The sequence below is a fragment of the Manis pentadactyla genome, chromosome 1 (assembly GCF_030020395.1).
Source record: "Manis pentadactyla isolate mManPen7 chromosome 1, mManPen7.hap1, whole genome shotgun sequence".
NCBI classification, from domain to species: domain Eukaryota; kingdom Metazoa; phylum Chordata; class Mammalia; order Pholidota; family Manidae; genus Manis; species Manis pentadactyla.
Window position 1 is genome coordinate 201,125,703 of NC_080019.1, and position 18,422 is coordinate 201,144,124.

General features: G+C 41.9%; 1 protein-coding gene across 6 annotated transcripts in view; it reads right to left on the reverse strand.

Annotated features, from left to right (window-relative positions):
- Positions 1–18,422, reverse strand: part of IQSEC1 (IQ motif and Sec7 domain ArfGEF 1) — a 381,158-nt gene that overhangs the window by 234,969 nt on the left and 127,767 nt on the right. The window lies entirely within an intron of this gene.

Genomic DNA, 18,422 nt, shown 5'->3' on the forward strand with positions numbered 1-18,422 from the left:
TGCATTCATTCTAGGAGACTTCAACACACCACTCACCCCAAAGGATAGATCCACTGGGCAAAAAATAAGTAAGGACACGGAAGCACTGAACAACACAGTAGAGCAGATGGACCTAATAGACATCTATAGAACTCTACATCCAAAAGCAGCGGGATATACATTCTTCTCAAGTGCACATGGAACATTCTCCAGAATAGACCACATACTAGGCCACAAAAAGAGCCTCAGAAAATTCCAAAAGATTGAAATCCTACCAACCAACTTTTCAGACCACAAAGGCATAAAACTAGAAATAAACTGTTCAAAGAAAGCAAAGAGGCTCACAAACACATGGAGGCTTAACAACACGCTCCTAAATAATCAATGGATCAATGACCAAATCAAAATGGAGATCCAGCAATATATGGAAACAAATGACAACAACAACACTAAGCCCCAACTTCTGTGGGACACAGCAAAAGCAGTCTTAAGAGGAAAGTATATAGCAATCCAAGCATATTTAAAAAAGGAAGAGCAATCCCAAATGAATGGTCTAATGTCACAATTATCGAAATTGGAAAAAGAAGAACAGTTGAGGCCTAAGGTCAGCAGAAGGAGGGACATAATAAAGATCAGAGAAGAAATAAATAAAATTGAGAAGAATAAAACAATAGCAAAAATCAATGAAACCAAGAGCTGGTTCTTCGAGAAAATAAACAAAATAGATAAGCCTCTAGCCAGACTTATTAAGAAGAAAAGAGAGTCAACACAAATCAACAGTATCAGAAACGAGAAAGGAAAAATCACGACGGACCCCACGGAAATGCAAAGAATTATTGGAGAATACTATGAAAACCTATATGCTAACAAGCTGGGAAACCTAGGAGAAATGGACAACTTCCTAGAAAAATACAACCTTCCAAGACTGACCCAAAAAGAATCAGAAAATCTAAACAGATCAATTACCAGCAACGAAATTGAAGCGGTAATCAAAAAACTACCAAAGAACAAAACCCCCGGGCCAGAAGGATTTACCTCGGAATTTTATCAGACACACAGGGAAAACATAATACCCATTCTCCTTTAAGTTTTCCAAAAAATAGAGGAGGAGGGGATACTCCCAAACTCATTCTATGAAGCTAACATCACCCTAATACCAAAACCAGGCAAAGACCCCACCAAAAAAGAAAACTACAGACCAATATCCCTGATGAATGTAGATGCAAAAATACTCAACAAAATATTAGCAAACCGAATTCAAAATTACATCAAAAGGATCGTACACCATGACCAAGTGGGATTCATCCCAGGGATGCAAGGATGGTACAACATTCGAAAGTCCATCAACATCATCCACCACATCAACAAAAAGAAAGACAAAAACCACATGATCATCTCCATAGATGCTGAAAAAGCATTTGACAAAGTTCAACATCCATTCATGATAAAAACTCTCAGCAAAATGGGAATAGAGGGCAAGTACCTCAACATAATAAAGGCCATCTATGATAAACCCACAGCCAACATTGTATTGAACAGCGAGAAGCTGAAAGCATTTCCTCTGAGATCGGGAACTAGACAGGGATGCCCACTCTCCCCACTGTTATTTAACATAGTACTGGAGGTCCTAGCCACGGCAATCAGACAAAACAAAGAAATACAAGGAATCCAGATTGGTAAAGAAGAAGTTAAACTGTCACTATTTGCAGATGACATGATACTGTACATAAAAAACCCTAAAGACTCCACCCCAAAACTACTAGAACTGATATCGGAATACAGCAAAGTTGCAGGATACAAAATCAACACACAGAAATTTGTGGCTTTCCTATACACTAACAATGAACCAACAGAAAGAGAAATTAGGAAAACAACTCCATTCACAATTGCATCAAAAAAAATAAAATACCTAGGAACAAACCTAACCAAAGAAGTGAAAGACTTGTACTCTGAAAACTACAAGTCACTCTTAAGAGAAATTAAAGGGGACACTAACATATGGAAACTCATCCCATGCTCGTGGCTAAGAAGAATTAATATCGTCAAAATGGCCATCCTGCCCAAAGCAATATACAGATTTGATGCAATCCCTATGAAACTACCAGCAACATTCTTCAATGAACTCGAACAAATAATTCAAAAATTCATATGGAAACACCAAAGACCCCGAATAGCCAAAGCAATCCTGAGAAAGAAGAATAAAGTAGGGGGGATCTCACTCCCCAACTTCAAGCTCTACTATAAAGCCATAGTAATCAAGACAATTTGGTACTGGCACAAGAACAGAGCCACAGACCAATGGAACAGACTAGAGAATCCAGACATTAACCCAGACATATATGGTCAATTAATATTTGACAAAGGAGCCATGGACATACAATGGGGAAATGACAGTCTCTTCAACAGATGGTGCTGGCAAAACTGGACATCTACATGTAGGAGAATGAAACTGGACCATTGTCTAACCCCATATACAAAAGTAAACTCAAAATGGATCAAAGACCTGAATGTAAGTCATGAAACCATTAAACTCTTGGAAAAAAACATAGGCAAAAACCTCTTAGACATAAATATGAGTGACCTCTTCTTGAACATATCTCCCCGGGCAAGGAAAACAACAGCAAAAATGAACAAGTGGGACTATATTAAGCTGAAAACCTTCTGTACAGCAAAAGACACCATCAATAGAACAAAAAGGAACCCTACAGTATGGGAGAATATATTTGAAAATGACACATCCAATAAAGGCTTGACGTCCAGAATATATAAAGAGCTCACATGCCTCAACAAACAAAATACAAATAACCCAATTAAAAAATGCGCAGAGGAACTGAACAGACAGTTCTCCAAAAAAGAAATACAGATGGCCAACAGACACATGAAAAGGTGCTCCACATCACTAATTATCAGAGAAATGCAAATTAAAACTACAATGAGGTATCACCTCACACCAGTAAGGATGGCTGTCATCCAAAAGACAAACAACAACAAATGTTGGCGAGGCTGTGGAGAAAGGGGAACCCTCCTACACTGCTGGTGGGAATGTAAGTTAGTTCAACCATTGTGGAAAGCAGTATGGAGGTACATCAAAATGCTCAAAACAGACTTACCATTTGACCCAGGAATTCCACTCCTAGGAATTTACCCTAAGAATGCAGCAATCAAGTATGAAAAAGACCAATGCACCCCTATGTTTATCGCAGCACTATTTACAATAGCCAAGAATTGGAAGCAACCTAAATGTCCATCGATAGATGAATGGATAAAAAAGATATGGTACATATACACAATGGAATACTACTCAGCCATAAGAAAAGGGCAAATCCTACCATTTGCAGCAACATGGATGGAGCTGGAGGGTATTATGCTCAGTGAAACAAGCCAAGCGGAGAAAGAGAAATACCAAATGATTTCACACATCTGTGGAATATAAGAACAAAGGAAAAACTGAAGGAACAAAACAGCAGCAGAATCACAGAACTCAAGAATGGACTAACAGGTACCAAAGGGAAAGGGACTGGGGAGGATGGGTGGGTAGGGAGGGATAAGGGGGGGGAGAAGTAGGGGGATATTAAGATTAGCATGCATGGGGGGGTGGGAGAAAGGGGAGGGCTGTACAACACAGAGAAGGCAAGTAGTGATTCTACAACATTTTGCTATGCTAATGGACAGTGACTATAAAGGAGTTGATAGGGGGGACCTGGTATAGGGGAGAGCCTAGTAAACATAATATTCATCATGTAAGTGTAGATTAGTGATACCAAAAAAAAAAAAAAAAAGGCAGTTCCTGTGTGGTAACCTCCAATGAGTTCTACACAAGGGTATAAAGAGCATATAAAAGTGTAGGCAAAGGGTCTGTTTGTGTTTATACAGAGGATCAAAGCCTAATTGGGCTACCCCAAAAATGACCTAAGATACGATATGAAAAAGAACTTCCAACATCAGCACTCTCTGGAAGACTCATGCCAGAAGATGATCATCAAAAAACCCCAAGAAAGATCCACGCACTGCTACAGCTGTAGATGCACTCATCCCACCAGCTCCTGGACTTGCCATGGGAATGAGGAAGGAGATATCTAAGCTGACCTGTGCATACAGTAAAACAACAAATTTGACTGGATCTATACTGTTGGAACTCAACCAAGAATTAGGAGAAGTGCAAATTGTAGCGCTCCAAAATCTTACAACCACAGACTATTTACTGTTAAAAGAACATATGGGATGTGAACAGTCCCCAGGAATGGGTTGTTTTCATTTGTCTGATTTCTCTCAGACTGTTCAAGTTCAGTTGGACAATATCCACCATATCATAGATAAGTTTTCACAAATGCCTAAGGTGCCTAACTGGTTTTCTTGGTTTCACTGGAGATGGCTGGTAATTACAGGTATGCTTTGGTTATGTAACTATACTCCTATTATGTTAATGTGTGTGTGCAATTTAAGTAGTAGTTTAAAACCTATACATGCTGAAGTTACTCTACAAGAAGATATGTCAAAGAAATAATCAATCTTCCCATGTTTTCTTCTGCCTGCTACTTCTATAGCTTTTCTTCTTCCTTCCTAATTACAACCCTTAAATAGAATTCATACCTCAAATCAAATTTACCGAGTATCATAATTCTTCCAAGTGGTAAAGATACCTCAAGACAAATGCTGGGCATAGAAGCCACAGGGCATAAATATGCAAAGAAGTAAAAAGCTAACCTTTTCAAACAATAAGGCTTCTCTCTCACTTACCAACTTTACATTTCCCTGTATGGTCTCAGAAGATGACTGGTTAGCCAGAGACGGGTAAGATTCCTCAAGGGAGGAACAACCTAAGACAGGCACAGTCGCAGGGGGGTCATCAGGTGAGAAATTGGGGATCAACAGAGGTGAGGCTTAGAACCTCACCCCCCCTGTTCTCAGAGAAATCTTCTGCATACATGGATGTTTTATTGCCCTTGTCTAGCTTGGATTAACACATAGTCTACAGGCACACACCTGATCATCTACATGTGCTTTCTTACAACACTAAACTATGTTTTCTACCTTTATCTTGTATCTACCTACCACTTCAGCATTTTATTAAAAATAATAATAATAAAGAGAGAAATGTGGTATCCACATATAAATCAAGTATAAAAACCAAATGAGTATTCATATTTGAACTGACTGTTTATAGTTCATAATGCATGAGCAAAACCGAAAGTTTCTGTGATGACTGCCCTTGTACTGTTCACTATGTAACTTATTCATTATGTAAGAATTTGTTCTCCATGTAAGAACTTGTTTGTTATGCCTCAGAAGATTGGAGACTGACAAAAATTAGGCTTGGGGTGGAATAATGATTGTGCATTGAGCATTGACTCCCCTATACAGAATTTTATTGTCATTAACAACCATTTGATCAATAAATATGAGAGATGCCCTCACAAAAAAAAAAAAAAAAAAAAAAAAAAAGGACAGACTTCCAATGGTAAAATAAATTAGTAACCAGGATGTAATGTATAGCATAAGGAATATAGTCAAGATATTGTAACAGCCTGGTAGGGTGATAGCTGGAACCTAGAATTATGTATATAAATGTTCTACCACTGTGTTGTACACTTGAAACTCATGTAATGTAATACTGTGTGTCAACTACCCTTCAATAAAAAATAATTATTAAAATAAAAAAAAAATAAATAAATAAAGGGAGAAATGTGGTATCCACATATAAATCAAGTATAAAAATCAAATGAGTATTCATATTTGAACTGTTTATAGTTCATAATGCATGAGCAAAACCGAAAGTTTCTGTGATGACTGCCCTTGTACTGTTCATCATGTAACTTATTCACAATGTAAGAATTTGTTCTCCATGTAAGAACTTGTTCGTTATGCTTCAGAAGACTGGAGACTGACGAAAATTAGGCTTGGGGTGGATTAATGATTGTGCATTGAGCATTGACTCCCCTATACAGAATTTTATTGTTATTAACAACCATTTGATCAATAAATATGAGAGATGCCCTCACAAAAAAAAAAAGTACACACTTCCAATTGTAAAATAAATAAGTAACCGGGATGTAATGTATAGCATAAGGAATATAGTCAAAATATTGTAACAACTTGGTATGGTGATAGCTGGTACCTAGAATTATCATGTATATAAATGTTGAATCACTGTGTTGTACACCTGAAACTAATGTAATGTAATACTGTGTGTCAACTACCCTTCAATAAAAAATAATTATCTACAAAAAAAAAAGAGATTAATGTATTAAAAAGCCCAATTATTAGCCTATGTTTGGACACAGGATGCATAAAGACATAATTAAAGTGATATCAATAACTGAAAGGAGGTAGTCCCAGAGCTGTAAAGCAGAGATTTTATGTTATTAAAGTTAATCTCATATAAATTCACATAATTCTGTTATTACTAGGATGTTAAATGGTAACCACAAAGAAAACAGCCATAGAATATACACAAAAGGAAATGAGAAGGGAATTTAAATGTTTTACTATAAAAAATCAACTAAGTGCAAAAGAAGACAGTAATGCAGGAATGAGAGAAAAAGCTACAAGCTATATAGAGAACAAACAGCAAATTCCTTATCATAATTACTTTAAATGTGAACACATTAAATTTCAATCAGAAGACAAATTGGCAGATTAGCTAAAAATACAATTATTTGCTGTCTACAAGAGACTGATTTTAGATCCAAAGAAACAAAAAGTTGAACATGAGAGGATGGGAAAAGAGACAATAGTTACTGAAAGGGAGAAGGGGTGGCTATAGTAGTATCAGACATAATAGACTTTAAATCAGAAAAGGTTATAAGAGAAAGAGAGGGACACCATATATTAATAAGAGGTTCAACACAGTAAGAAGATAAAACAGTATTTACACACCTAATGACAGAACATTAATACACATGAAGCAAAGGTTGACAGAAAGAAATGGAGAAATAGACACTTCTACAATAAGAGCTGGAGCCTTCAGTACCCCATTCTCAGTAATGGATAGAAAAACCAGAAAGAGGAAGAACCCAAGAGGGACTAACAGTTACCAAAGGGAAAGGGACTGGGGAGGATGGGTGGGGAGGGAGGGATAAGGGGATCAAGGGGCATTATGATCAGTGCACATAGTGTAGGGGGGGCACAGGGAAGGCAGTATAGCACAGAGAAGACAAGTAGTGACTCCATAGCATCTTACTATGCTGATGGACAGTGACTGTAATGGGGTGTGAGGGGGACTTGATAATGGGGGGGAATGTAGTAACCACAATGTTGCTCATGTGAAACTTTCATAAGATTGTATATCAATTATATTTTAATTTAAAAAAAGACTAATAAAGCATCACTCCTGTCAAAAAAAAAAAAAGATAAGTGAGGGAGTAGAGGACATGAATAACACATTAAGCCAACTAGATCTGACAGACGTGCACAGGACCCTACCCAACAACAACAGAACACACGTTCTCCTCAAATGCATGTGGAGCATTTTCCAGGACAGGCTGATGTTAGGCCAGAATTTAGGTCTCCTAGATTTTAACAGGTAGATATCATACAAAGTAGCTTCTCTGACTACAATGGGATGAAGTTAGATCAGTAACAGAAAGAAAAGTGGAAAATACACAATAACATTGTGGAAATGAAACAACACACTCTCAAAAGAACCAGTGCATTCAAGAAGAAATCACAGGGAAATTAAAAAATACTCAGTGATGAAGGAAAACAAAACATATCAAAACTTACAGGAAATAACAAAGCAGTGCTAAGGGGGAGGTTTATAGGTACAAAGACATTAAAAAACAAAAAAGATCTCAAATCAACAACCTAACTTTATGCAACTCAGGGAACTAACCTAATTTCATGCAATGCAGGGAACTAGAAAAAGAACCAACTAAACCCAAAGAAAGCAGAAGGAAGGAAATAATAACGATTAGAGCAGAGATAAGTAAAATAGAGAACAGAAAAGCAATAATGAAAATCTACAAAACCGAAAGTTGGTTCTTTGAAAAAGTTAACAAAACTGACAAACTGTTAGTTGGATTGACTAAGGAAAAAAAAAGACTCAAATTATGAAAATCAGAAATGAAAGTGGAGACACTACTTCTGACTCTACATAAATAAAAAGAATTAGAGTTCTTTGAAAAATATATTCCAAAAACTGGATAATCTGCATAAAATGGACAAATTTCTATACATATAAAACCTAGCAAGGCTAAATTGCACAGAATAGAAAATATGAATAGACTCATAACTAGTAAGGAGAGTGAATAAGGAATCAAAACTCTCTTGACAAAAAAGGTTCTGGACCTTATAGCTTCACTGGTGAATTCTCCAAACACTTTAAAGAACTAACACCAATCTTTCTCAAGCTCTTTCTAAAAATTCAGGAGAAAGAACAATTCTTTTTTTTTTTTTTGAGAGGGCATCTCTCATATTTATTGATCAAATGATTGTTAACAACAATAAAATTCTGTATAGGGGAGTCAATGCTCAATGCACATCATTAATCTACCCCAAGCCTAATTCTCGCCAGTCTCCAATCTTCTGAAGCATAATGAACAAGTTCTTACATGGTGAACAAATTCTTACATAGTGAATAAGTTCTTACATGGTAAACAGTACAAGGGCAGTCATCACAAAAACTTTCGGTTTTGATCACTTATTATAAACTATAAACAATCAGGTCAAATATGAATATTCGTTTGATTTTTATACTTGATTTATATGTGAATCCCACATTTCTCCCTTTATTATTATTATTATTATTATTCTTTTTAAATAAAATGCTGAAGTGGTAGGTAGATGCAAGATAAAGGTAGAAAACATAGTTTAGTGTTTTAAGAGAGCAAATGTAGGTGATCAGGTGTGTGCCTGTAGACTATGTGTTAATCCAAGCTAGACAAGGGCAATAATACATCCATGGATGCAGAAGATTGAAAGAACAATTCTTAACTCATTCTGTGAGGCCAGCATTGCCTTGATATCCCCCAAGTATCTATGGCTCATCTTCCAGACAGTCACCAGAGGATTCTTCTAAAATATCTAGTCAGATGTGTTCTTTGCCCAGTGACTTGAATCTGGCTCCTATGAGATCTTTCTATTTCCTGTGTAAGAGAGGACAAGTGGTGCCTCCAGAATCAGGCTGAACTCCTATGGAGCCCATCCAAGAGCCTCAGCCCACAATAGATGGGCCACATCGTAAACTGGACACGGCTGAAGGGGGTACTATTAGTGAAAGAAACACCATCCTAAGGAAATGGCTCAGGACACAGCACAGAAAGCCAAGGAGATGGCAAGGTAAGACAGACTCTGGAAAACAAGAAGGCCCATGAAACTCTGACCAGAACCCAGGGGAGAGAAGAAAGGATGCATGAGAGTCAAAATGGAATATTCCCCGAGCTGGGGCTAGCATGTCCTGCTCATGCTAGGCTTGCCTCTAACCACCCCCCTCAGGATTCCAAGGAGGTGAGTCTCCAGGGACTGTGGTGGATGGAGAAGCAAAGACAGGACCAGGAAGTGGATGTTAACTGCATACCATTCTGTCACACACCATCCCACCTACAGTTCATTTAATAGGTCCCTTGCCTGGGAGACTGAGATCTTTGCTCCCATTTCACTGTGGGGCAGATATTCACTGCATCTCATTGGTCTTCATGTCCTTAGTGGGCAGCCCTAAGACATGCATACAGTTAGTGCTCAATAAAGACTGTTGAATGAATGTGAAGTCTGAGGTTTGACAGAGAGTAAGACAAGGAAAATTCAGTTCAGAACTGTCTGACCCCAGTGCCTCTACTGCTAGCTTTCCATGGTGCTAAGAAATGCTTGCGTGCCTCCCGAGGCCCTGTGCTCAGCCATTGGTCCAGCACCTCTGGGCACAGCTGCAGGAGAAGCCCATCTCCCTGATTTGGCGCCAGCCCCCCATTCCGTCCTGGAGGCCGAGTGTTCGGCTCTGTTTATTTGGCACTGCAAATATTCCCAGCCTCATCTGCCACCTTTGGCAATTTTCATATGTCCTTGCCCACAGAGTAAATGGCACACTCTCATTTTGGACGTGGGGGGAAAAGGCCCAGTGAATTACAAAGGCTGTCTTGCCATGGTGGGGAGCAATGGGAGGGGTTCACAGGAACGTGGATGACTTGTGACGAGACACTTTCACTTACATGTCTTGGGGCCAAGTAAGACATTTCTGACCAAGCCCGCATTCTCTAGAGGTAGCTCCTTGCTCCACAAACGAGCAGCCCTCAGGCTTTACTGGCTGCTCCCTGCCCTGAGCCACTTGCTGGTACCTTTGGAAAATGCCGGTCAGTGTTTCAGAATCCCACTCGGAGGAGGTGGCCTGCGGGGAACCTCCTCATTCAATGCTTTTCTGAGGATTGATCAGCTCACTTGTGAAGCGGGCACAGCCCGACACTGGCCGCTGACTTCCTGAAGAGGCCGTATGTTCATGCTGCCCCTCAGAACCCAGGTTCCCGGGGGCCCCACCCTGGACCTATGCAGTCAGGTATGAGAAGGGTAGGGCCTGGGAATCGGAATTTTCAACAAGAACCACAGGCGATGCTGACGTGCACACAGACTTTGGTGTGCGACATCCCAGCTCTGTACCTGAAAACCACATTATCGTAGGGAAGCTGTTCAGTACTTCTCAGCCTCAGTTTCCCAGAGCTGGAAAAAGGGGGCTTCTCATCACTCTCTTGAAGGCATGGAGTTGGTGGCACAGATGAGGCAAGGCCCCGATGCATAATAAATGCTCATTAAATGGCACATTTTCATATTGGTGAGCATGGCTTAGTTCATTTCAAGGGGTTGATAAGAACCAGGAGTGGGGGGAGGGGAATAAAAGATAATGCCCTGAGCCCGCAGAGTCCTTGAGCTTAAATACCGTATCAGCGTTCTCTGTGGGCCCTCCACTCAGCTATTCATTCTTTGCCAACTCTAAACTCCGCAAAGCTCTCCTCTTCCTGCCGACCCCCCTGCCCCCCCTCCGGATCCTCCCCCTGGATGGAGTGAAAAGCAGACACACGCTCCCTGGGAACAAGGAGCGAAAGTCCTACGTTTGCAGAATGGTCGAAAATGAGTCATTTCATTTGTGGAGAATGAATACATCTGATCTTGCAAATGTTTCGCCTTGGGGACAAGTGGCGCACACGAATTCACAAACAGGCTTCTCCAGACAAAAAAAGAAACCAGTTCCCTGTCGCTCTGGGAGGCTGAACAGCCAACCAGGAAGGCGGTGGCTCTGCTCACTGGAGGCTAAAGGGAGACAATCTTGCCAAGCAGGGAGCGAGCGGTAGGGCTGGGGTCCAGGAGGGTCCCTCAGGGTTCATATCCTTAACATCAGCAAAGACCATCAGCTCTTGGCATCCGTCAGCGCCTTACACAGCCAAGGCTAGTGACATCCAGACACGGCCTTTCTGGGCACCAAGCGCAGCCCCTTCTGCCCACTCATTTGACTAGGGGTGTGTTTGTGGAGGGGGGATGAGAGGGGTTTCCACATTGAGCAGGGGGGATGGTCCACTTTAGTTTTTTCCTTCCAATTTATGGTCTGAAAATACTTAAGTCCTGAATCCAATTGATAGACATTAATTTGTGCCTGTTCTGTGCAAGGCATCGTGCCCTGGGCTCCTGGTGACACCAGGGTGAATTCATTCCACTGAGGCCTGCCTGCGCCTGCTCTGTGCCTGGCAGGTGCTGACCCTGGGGCCTCATCCCGGGTCTCTTACTCTGCCTGGGGGGTGGGGGTGTGTGTGAATAAGACAAATGTTCAAGTCCCTGGGACATGAAGCAGTGTGAACGTGGAATCAGATGTGAGCACAAAAGGCCACAAAGTGCAAGCAGGGGGAGAGCACTTCAGCAGGGGGCCCCTCCAGCTTTAGGGCGGCTGGGCCAGGGGGAGCCGGAGAGGGGCCTGGGGCTGGCTGGGTGGAGGGCAGGGGAATCGGCTCAAGTCACACGCACAAGCCAGATGGCAAACAGAGAATCAATGGGCACATTTACAACAGCGAGTGAGTAGCACCCAGGAGAGCGGAACCGGCTGCAGTGGGAGGTGCCAGGCCAAGGGGGCCTCAGTGAGAACCTCAGCTACAGCCTGATGGGCAGTGCGGATCCCTGGACCGGACGCAGGAAGGTCGCTGGCAGACTGGAGCCTTAGAATGCCTCCTTGGTGGGCCTGGGGGCAGAGGTGCTGAGACCCTGGGAGAGGGGCTCACTCAGGGCAGACACCTCATGACATTCGTCCCTGGAAAACAAATCGTGCAGCTGTCCAGGGGGTGGCAGCATGGAGCATGGAGGGTAGGGTGGATCTGAGCAGCCTGGGGGCTTCCAGTCCTGAGAAGAGGGAGGCCATTACAGTCACATCCCTCTGCTCAGGAGGGTGGACACAGGGTGAGACAGACCAAGACTGACACCTGTGTGGACAGAGACCTGGGGACGAAAAACAGGACGAAGGCACAGTCAAAGCCTGGCAACAGCATTTTAAAGTCCTAGCAATGTTTCCTGCCACAGCTCTTGGACCTGTCCCCAACAGTCCACAGAGCAGAGTGTTCTAGAAGCCACTAGGGGTTCTTCAGCCCTGGAGGGACTTAAACACAGCCTTCTCCGCTGGAACTTATGCCAGTGTTCTCCCTTGCCCGGCTCCTCCTCTCTCAGTGTCCTCTGGGTGCCATTTGGCTCTGGCTAAGACACATGCTTGCGTTTGCATAGCCCTGGCCCCCACTCCTTTGCGGAGGCGCTTCCTTAGTGGAACCGTGCAGCCAAGTGACGCCAGTTCTCTGGGTCCCTGCACGTGCAGCTCCCCACACCTGCCCTGAATGCAGAATCATCCTCTTGATTCAGGGCTTGTTTCCCACATCACCTGCCTTGCAAAAATACCTCCCTGACAGCCCACCCAATGCACCGTTGAGGCAGGGGGCGGGTGAGGAGGGCATGGCAGCCAACCTCTGTTCAGGGCGGAATGCTCGCCACCACACCTGTTCATTCATCCTGCACACGTCCATCTCCCAGCTCCCAGCTCCCACCCAGCCGGAAACTTGGCTGAACTCACAGGTGAAAGCCCGCTGGTCTCAGTGATCTCAGCAAAGGGCCCCCATCATCACCCATTAACACCCTTCTGGGTGAGTGTGTCAGAGAGGAGAGGGAGGGCTCAGGTCCCAAGGGGGCTGAGAGGGGATGGGGTGCGGTGTTGAAGGGGCCTCCCCTTCTTATTTCCTGTGCGAATCCACCCCCCCTCCCGCTGATGTCAGTGCACACCCCCTAGTGACAGGACGCCTGCTGCTCTGTGCATGGTTATCTTTAATGAATTGTTTAAAAAAATTCAACCAAGTAAATCTGAAGGTCTCGTGGGCTTTATTAAGGCGTTCACTAATTAGGGAGCATCTCTCTGCTTGCTAGATGGCGTGCTGCCTATTCATGAACTGTTTAAGAAAGCCAACGAGACCTTCAGATTTACTTGGTTGAATTTTGTTTTTTAACAGATTTGGTGGTAGCAACAGGAACCAAAGCGACTCTCCTACGGGGTTTGGGGACCATGAGAAGTGCAGGCGTGGTGTCTGCAGCCCTCTGAGGGCTGTTGGTTGCTCTTGGTTGAGCTCTGCTCTGTCTGCACTGAGTTCCCAGTCTAACTGGTGTTCCTTATAGGGCGGGTGAGCTTGAGCTGGTGGACGGTGCTGCCTGGGGCCCCGCTGAGCTGGCAGTTCTGCCTGGAGCTTAACTGAGCAGAAGGCTCCTCCCAGAGCCAAGCCCTCTGAGACCACAACTCCCTGGTCGGCAAACCCCAGCCATGGTTCCACGGGGAATTGGTGGTGGTGCACACAGGATGACCTTCCCTTGGCCAGGATGCACAAACCTTTTTTGGTTATTACTGATGTGTTGAGGCAAACATGTTAGTGTCTCTTATGTAAATGAAGGGTATTGCTAGCAGGGGTCTTGGAGGCCAAAAAGCCACAAAATTGGTGCACATGGGGAGAGCACTTACAGGCTGTCAGAGCACTTGCGTCAAGGAGACACCTGTGATGGCATGAGTCGGTCTCAGAATGCGTTTAGACTGACACTAGATCACCCGCCAACCTCAGGAAAACTACTGGGCGATGAGGTGTGCCGTAAACCATGCACAATCCCCAACCCTGTGGCACATCCCTCTTAGGTATTAGATCCCACTCCGAGACACCCAAAGACTTCAGCTAAATTATTTAATTATTAAATTATTTTAATTAAATGATAAGGAGTCAAGCATGTCATCTTCCAGTACTAAAAACTGGTTCTAGAAGCTCTGCATAGCTAGCAAAAATGGCAAGATCTCACGAAGCTCGTTTTGTGTCCTGAGAACTTGGCTTCGTCTTCATCAGATTGGAGAATGTGTGATCTCACAGAAAGCAAGTTATACCTCGTTAGCAGCCAAAGATGACTGGACAGAGATGTGGGTTAAACTCCATTTGCACCTAGGGTCCTGCCAAACTGTTGCCAGCCCTAAGAGGAATTATAACCCTGAATAACTGTGACCATTATGAGGAACATTCCAATTAGGTTAAATCATTTAAGAAGTGTGCTTAAAGAATTTAGTAGCTCTGCAATCAATAGTTGGCCAGATTGGAAGTTGATATTTAGAACTTGACAGGAATTTTTCTTAAGGCATCTGTTTGTATCTCTCTGTATGTCCATGTGCTTTATATGTGTGATAGTTTTTACCTCTGGATGGTATTGCCAAAATTAATTTGTAAAGATCTCTATTTAATTGGTTTAAAAATAAGTGCTTATAAATTAAGCATTTCTAAATCTCAGAAATATAATAGAAACCAACCCAAACGTTTTTCAAGTTAATGTGCTCTAGGGTAATTTTGGTAAATGTGTTGGTTTAATAAAAATACACATGTCTTAAAGATTATCAACATTAAGTATATTTTTACTTCACCTAGGTTCACTAAGAATCTGTTACAAAATTTATCTAGAAAAAATGGCTGACTTTGTCTAATACTCAATAAGGTTTTTGTAGGTAATCTAAAGAATATGTAAATTAAATAATATAAATAAGATTAAAAGTTTTTAGGCAAACCTTTTACATAGCTTCCCTAAATCCTTTTGGTAACCTGAAACCTTAAAATTTTGCCAAGTTAAACTCATTGGGTATCTATATAATTTTTTAAATATAGTAAAATATCGAAACACTAATTGCTAACCAAGCCTAAGCTTATCTATTTTTGTCTTATTCCAGAGAAACTAAAGATAAATTTGGGTCTATTGTTGGTAAACATGTTTTGTACTTTATTGAAAGTTTGTATAATGAAGAAGTATATGTTTCTACAAATTATGAAATATATTCATAAATTTGCCAGTCTAAAGAATGCTGGTGTAACAGTTCACAATTCTTACTACCTAGTTTTCTCCAGAAATTAAGGTTTCTAAAATTAAGGATTCTAATGAGTGTAAAGACACTAGAATAATGAGATACATGTCTGCGTGCAAGAAAGGTAGGATGTGTGCTTTTAGTAAAAGAAGGTCTGAGGTACGGAAATGCATTTTTGTTGAGAGAAAAGAAAGTGATTTTGTCCCAAAGTAAAAATGGTTATGGGAAAAACTCAGGATAAAATATAAATGTAAAAAGAGAGTTGTAGCAGGTTTGTAGAAAAGGAATCTTAGGAGAGGAATTTAGTGCATGGTACGGACTAAGATTGAAATGAGTAAGTTTTAGTATTAAAAGTGCACTGCTACAAGGTTAGAATTTGGTTATCTCTCTGTGAAAAAGACAAAGTTTTCTGGGCTATTAGTCTGCTCTTGATAAGAGAGTACAGAAGTTTTTTCTTTGCCCTCAGAGTAATTGCCTAGAAAACAAAATTCTGTGTTTTATCAAAATAATTTCCTGTGCTTTATGATACCTTTATCATCAGATATTTGATTAGTTAAGAAAACTGAGTCTTCTTAATATTCAAAGAGCTAAGCTTTGCTAATATATGTAACCTTCTGTATTTGCCTGTGAAATCTTTAATTGTCACTTTGGTTAAACAGATAATTAAGTATTGTTTCAGAGTAACTTATGTTCTTATTTGATCAACTGTTTGAAAACCTTCTGACAAACTTCCCAAATCCAAATCCTAAATGAAGTCTTTTTGACCTGGAACATTCCAAAGGATTTGTTAGACTTGTTAGGCTTATTTGATATGTGAAATTACATGGGAAGCACTGTCAAATAAGAAGTAATACTAAGCCTTCTTTATGTTGCATCTGTATACATATATAAGTATTCTAGAAATTATGTGGGAGTCCTATAAACCTGATATGTCCTGTATAATGGTTTCATTTGTAATTATTCTCTTACCTTCTGAAATTGCTATCATTTGAACACCTTGACTTCATTCAATTGCCACTCAGCCTGAGTTACAACATGCTCTTGCTAATGTGCGTATGTCTTCTGGATGGATTGAAACCTTCGCCTGTTGCAAAGCTGATGTCCTCACAGTAGCAAAGAGACCATTAGAAAATGTGTTGCCCACTTGGGGTAGACTGTCTATAATCTCTAGCAGCGGAGGCACCCTCTTTACTGGGCAAACCATACAAGCTTCAACGAAAGACTTCTTGGCCTCAGACTTAAACATGTTGAGATGATGGTACTTCCCTGGCCTAAGGTATTATCTTTGGCCTTGCTGATTGTTTGCAATACCCGCTTTGGAAAACACAAGCTCACTCCGTTTGAGATAGTCACCAACAGAACAATGTCTACCCGTCTACAACCTTTTGCTGATCCCTGGTTTTCTCATGCCAATCTAACGTCTTGCGTTCAAGCCTGTGATCGATGGGTGAAAAGAAGCCCTCCCAATCGCAGCCCAGAGGAGGGTCACAGTCTAGAGCCTGGTGACTGCGTGTTCTGGAGACCTCATCAGAGGAAGACAGCCCTCGAGTCCCATTAGAAGGGACCTTACTAAGTGCCCCTGAACCTAGGGCTGCTGCAAAATTAGAAGGCATGCAGCCTTGGGTAAACGTCTCAGAGCTCCATGGGACATCCGGTCCTGCGCAGACACAGGTCACTTCTGAGGCAGGTTAACAAGGAAGAGAAGAAGCTGCCATCGAGGTGGACTCCTTCAGTCCACAAAGATGGATCAAAGCTTCATACTTTAAAAAACATGAAACCCTTCCTTCTGTTCCTTTCCTTTACCCTGGCAGTGGCCTGGAACCTGAACGCCCTCATCTGTACCACCCAGGCCATTGCTAAGGGGGCTAACCTCTGCACCAATTATTTATTTCAGTCTAGGAGAAAATCTAACTGTGTCCTTAACTTTTCACAAGTGAAATGAGACATCTCATTGGTCGACTTGCCTAAATTTACATCGTCTAGTTAGAAAGGACCTTCCAGAGGCTCCTGCGATTCCTTCTGGCAGGTCCCTGCCTCCCTGGTTAGGGACATATGTAGATGAGACTATGACCAAGCATCTCTCCTTAACTCTTAAAGACATTGCAGATTTCCATTGCTATGACAACAGCTGCCCGACAGCAATCCTTAGATCCTCTGGCCAGTGTTCCTGATAACAGGCCAGCCCTTGATTATCTTTTGGCTGAGCAAGGAGATGCCTGTGCTGTGGCCAACACCACCTGCTGCATCTAGAATAACACTTCTGGGGAAACTCAGTTACACAGGATCGCAAAACAAGCCACTTGGCTCAAGAAAGGTGACTCCTTCAGAGGGAACTTTCTTTGATTTATTCAATTTTGATTGTTTTGGGTCTTGGGAACCATGGCTCCAAAGGGCACTCCAAACATTTGGAATTATTCTGCTTATAGTTAAAATAATCTTCCTGGCACGTTGTAGCCTCTCAAAGCTTTCAATGCATGAAAGCAGTTGCTAACCACCGAGCAGGTAATCTCAAGACTGGAACCTCAGGGGAGAACCAATGAGAATGACCAGCTTATAGACCGTGGGCCTAAAGTCGACATCATGTCCACGGACACACCATAGATCTTGCCGGAACTACACAGGAGTGGCGCTGATGCCTTACATTGTGAATATATCTCTTGATTAAGCCAACAGTTTGCTCCAAAGAGGGGAGTTAAAAAGAAAACCACAGGCCCAGCATGGGGTCCCTTTGGCTAGGCCAGGTCACCAAACTGGGACTTAATACCTAGTTGCAGTTTCCACCTCCCCAGAAATGGAGTCAGTCAAGAATTTTCTGATCAGCATCAGTAAGATAATCTGTCACCTGTGCCCCCTCCATCCCCCAAAGGAAGATGAGGTAGTCCGCCTAGTAAGACCCTCTTGTCCCTGAAGGAAGGTGACCTCACCTGAAATAATCCTTTTTTCTGTTTGACTTCCTCATCCTGCCTTTAAAAATCTCCCCTTTCTGCAGCCCTTTGAAGCATCTCTACTTGCTAAAGGAGATGGGACATTGCCTGACTCATGAATTGTTTAATAAAGCCAATTAGATCTTCAAATGCACTTGGTTGAATTTTGTTTTTTAACAGAAATTTCTGGATAAGTAATATATTTG